Source organism: Babylonia areolata, chromosome 10, assembly GCF_041734735.1.
Source record: "Babylonia areolata isolate BAREFJ2019XMU chromosome 10, ASM4173473v1, whole genome shotgun sequence".
Lineage (NCBI taxonomy): Eukaryota > Metazoa > Mollusca > Gastropoda > Neogastropoda > Buccinidae > Babylonia > Babylonia areolata.
In genome coordinates, this window is record NC_134885.1 from 28,011,443 (window position 1) to 28,016,442 (window position 5,000).

Sequence of the window (5,000 nt, forward strand, 5' to 3'; positions counted from 1 at the left end):
CCCATATGAGGACACACACCGACAGATAAACCTGCCAGCCTACTCATCCGTCCCGGTCCGACGGGAGACTCCATCACAAACTCCATAGCACACCATACCTTAATTCCACACCACAACATACCGTACCATAAATGAATTATTCACCACACAACATCCCATAATTATCATGATACGAGTGGGAAGGGCAGGATGGCTAGGGTTAGTAGTAGTAGGAGGAGGAGGGGGTGGATGGGGTGAGGGGGATAGGGGGGTCAGCCCGATACTCCCCCTCCAGCGAGAGCGGTCAAGGGCATCAGTTTCCCAGGAAGCGATGTCTATGTCACAGGCTTTGAGGTTTGTCTTCAAGGTGTCCTTGAAGCGCTTGCAGGGTCTTCCAAGTTTGCGGTGGCCTTCCTTCAGCTGGCCATACAGTAGCATCTTCGGGATCCTGCTGTCTGTCATGCGGACAACGTGTCCTGTCCAGCATAGCTGGCACTGGATCAGCAGGCTTTCGATGCTGGGCAGGCCGCTCCTCTCTAGGACCTGGAGGTTGGAGACCCTGTCTTGCCACTTTATGCCGAGGATCTTTCGTAGGCATCTCTGGTGAAACTGCTCAAGTTGTTGAATGTGACGGCGATACGTCGTCCATGTTTTACAACAGTACAACAAGGTGGTCAGCACAACAGCTCTGTAGGTTTTGATTTTGGTGCTGAGCCTGATGCCTTTGTTGTTCCACAGCTTGTTGTTGAGTCTGCCAAAGGCGGAGCTGGCCTTGGCGATGCGCAGCGTCACTTCTGCATCAAGGGCTCCGTTGCTGCATAGGGTGCTGCCCAGGTAGCAAAACTTTTCGACTGACTTGATCTCTGTGTCATCGATCTTGATTGCAGGTGGGGGGCAGGCACTGGTGTTCTGTGAGCTAGCTGGTTGATACATGGACTCGGTCTTGCTGAGGCTGATGGTGAGTCCAAAGCACCTGCAGGAGGTTGAGAACCTGTCCATAATGAACTGCACGTCCTCATGAGTGTGTGCAGCAAGCGCGCAGTCATCAGCGAAGAGGAACTCTCTCGACATTGCCCCAAACACCCTGGACCTAGCGTGGAGTCGCCGCAAGTTGAAAAGATTGCCATCTGTGCGAAACTGAATGTAGATGCCCCGGTCACAGACTTGGAAGGCGTCAATCAGCATGGCAGAGAAGAAAATGGAAAACAGTGTGGGTGTCAGGACGCAGCCCTGCTTCACTCCATTTAGCACAGGAAACTGATCTGACATGTCAGTATTTTCACTAGTATCAACCAACTAACCAATCATTGGAGACATGGTCAACCAGTCTGTTCAGTATGATGCGGGCGAAGATCTTGCCGGCGATGCAGCACGTCTTTGGTGGTGGGGAGGCGGTGGATGTTCAGCTTCCTAGGGGGTTTCTGCCTGGCTGGCTGGAGCTTGCGTGCAAGTCTGATGTTACTGCGTGCAAAGCGATGGTCCGACCAACAGACTGCTCCTCTCATGCAGCGTGTACTGGAAACATCACCTCTGTCCCTCTGCCGGACAATCACATAGTCCAGCATGTGCCACTGCTTGGAGCGAGGGTGCATCCATATGTTCTTGTACTTGTCCGCTTGTTGGAAGAGGGTGTTGGTGATGGTCAGTCCATGCCGCGCGCAGAGCGAGAGCAAAAGCAGTCCGTTGGAGTTGCACTTGCCAGTGCCGTGCTGTCCTAGGACTTTTGGCCACGAGGAGGAGTCCACGCCGACGCGGACATTGAAATCCCCAAGGATAATTAGCCTGTCCTTTCTGTCTACCGCTGAAATGAATAGTGCAACTGTATATAATGTACACTGATTGTATTTTCATTTTATTGTGTTTAATTTACTATATTCCTGACACAGCACTTTCAGATTAAAAATATTCATAAATCACTTCAAACACCCAATAATCAAGCTTCTATAGTGTACACATGTGTAGGCATTAGTCTATGATACAGTCCAACAGATATTCAGACAGGTATTTTAATTATGTGTATTTAATATGGCATTATTAAGTTAGAGAGTGCACTTTCAAAATTACGTAATATATGCTCTTTGCATCATTACTAAGCCTCATATGAATTTTGAAAATGTGTGTATAAAATGCCGCAATATGTTATAGCTCGCATGCAGTGTCGCCGGTGCAGTTGATCTTTTGGTGTGTCTCTCCTGGTATACATTGCCGGCGACAATAATCATGTGCATGGCGACAATATGTGCCTCGAGTTCGTGTGTGTGTGTGTGTGTGTGTGTGTGTGTGTGTGTGTGTGTGTGTGTGTGTGTGTGTGTGTGTGTGTGTGTGTGAGTGAGTGTGTGTGTGTGTGTGTGTGTGTGTGTGTGTGTGTGTTTGTAGAGGGGCGGAGGGGAGGGGGGGCGAGTGGATTCCTGTATATGCGCGCACGTGTAGGTGTATGTGAGTTTATTCAATAATCTTTAGGGGATGTGAATAGTAAGTCAAGTGTTGCTTTCGTTATTCCAGAACCTTAAGTCTCAACAGTTACTTCATCTGGAAAAGTTCTAAAAAGTTCTTCTTCACTGTTGAACAATTCTGATGGTGTTAAAATGTATAATCTTGTTTCCGAAAAAACCGTTTTTCTGATTCTATTTTGTGTTGATAGTAAATCAGTTCTTCACGATATCAGATCTTTAAAAGACACAGTCAGGTCAGAATTCATTGAAATAACCATTTCGTTCACGAACTCGAGGCTTACACATGTTGCGGCACATAGTGTCGCCATGCACACAATTATTGTCGCCGGTAATGTATGGCAGGAATGACACAACAAAAAATCAACTGCGCCGGCGACACTGCATGCAAACTATAACACATTGCAGCATATAATGTCGCCGGGAATCACCTCAACAGTTGCGTAGTTGTGCTGGTGGTGGTGGTGTGTTCGTGCGCGCATGAGTGTGTGAGTATGTGTGAGTATATGCGTGCGCGTATTACAAGGTGTGTTTGTGTGTGAAAGTACGTTGGAGTTGTGTTTGTGTGTATGTGTGTGTGTGTGTGTGTGTGTGTGTGTGTGTGTGTGTGTGTGTGTGTAAGTAGGTGCTTGCGTGCGTGCGCGCACGGCGGCGATCGCACCCTGTATTATCTGGCGCTGATATCTTTGCCATCGTGTTATCTCCAACACTTGGCTGGGTCATGAAACTTACAACTTTTGTGTCTGTTGTGCTCACTGTGTCGATGTGTGTGTGTGTGTGTGTGTGTGTGTGTGTGTGTGTGTGTGTGTGTGTGTGTGGTGCGTGTGGTGCGTGTGTCTGTGTATGCTAGCGCGTGCATTTGTGGGGGGGTAAACTTTACTGGTTGGTGATAATATATCGAGGTCCAACAATGTCAGTGTATGCACACGCGCCGTGTGTGTGTGTGTGTGTGTGTGTGTGTGTGTGTGTGTGTGTGTGTGTGTGTGTGTGTGTGTGTGTGTGCCGGTATGTGTGTGTGTGTGTGTGTGTGTGTGTGTGTGTGTGTGTGTGTGTGCCGGTATGTGTGTGTGTGTGTGAAAATAATCAATAAAAACGAAACGAAAATATATGGGTTTTTTTAAATGCAACGAGCGGTAATTCCTACACACAACTGATTAATTTCCTTCTTTATTTTATGTATTACAAATTATGTAACATGAATTATCCGTGCTAAATCTTACAGCGGCAAAACGCTGTGTGTGTGTGTGTGTGTGTGTGTGTGTGTGTGTGTGTGTGTGTGTGTCTGTGTGTCTGTGTCTGTGTCTGTGTGTCTGTCTGTGTGTGAAAACAACAAATAAAAAGAATCGAAAACATGAACAATCCATGCAAACACTGACGCATAACCCCACCCTTCAAAACCATATGCCGTAAATAAATCATACAATTAATCAAAATCTTTTTAACCTGTTTATATGTTGCTAATCGCATTACATTATATTGGTTATTAATGCTTAATCATACCGATTCAAATCTTTGTTGATTAGTCAAGTTCGCTTATTATTATCATTAGCATTTTGTTCTAAGGATGTTTTATTGTAATCTCAATTTTTAAGCAAAATTTCACCAATTCTAATTATCCAACACACACACACACACACACACACACACACACACACACACACACACACACACACATGAACATTTACTTTTCCCTCACCAGTAGCCGTCTTTTTCCCACTATCTTTGTCAAATAACACTTATGGCTAAAAGACGCTAAACTGAAGAAGAAGACAACAACAACAACAACAACAACACACACACACACACACACACACACACACACACACACACACGTGTGTACGGGGGAGTATCGACACGGGGGAGTATTGACACGAGGGAGTATTGACACGCTCCCGGGTGATAATACTTACGAGTACGGGATTCAAACCTGTGCACTCAGATTCTCTGGTTCCCTGAGCGGTTTCGCGTTACCACAAGGGGCCCCATTTCATTTACCCACAGGTACTCTGTATCTATGTTGTCTCAGAGTTTCTTTATTCCCATTAACTCTTTTGAGTCATAGAGAAACAAGGAAACATGACAATAACAGGATGACGGCTACAGAGGAAGAGCGAGGATAATTTAAAAAGAAGAAATAAAAGGGGGGATAATATAAATGGGGGAAAAATAAAATGATATAAAAGGCCAAATGTAATCATCAGTCTGGTACAATGCAATAGGAATGGACAAATGCACAGATCACAACTTAGATTTACAATACAGCTCTGTATCTGACTAGTTGAGCCTGAACTGGGAACTGGGGGGTTAGTTGGAGCATAGCATTAATAATGACATGGTGTAACAAAATAAAATACACAATAATTTGCATGTTATTTTAGCACCCATTTGCCAGTAATACTGGGATTGGTTTGATACATACAAGAGAAAAAAAGACATATATATATATATATATATATATATATATATATATATATATATATATATATATATATATATATATATACACATACACACATATATACACATACATATACGCACATACATACATGATCATGCAATTACAAATGGATA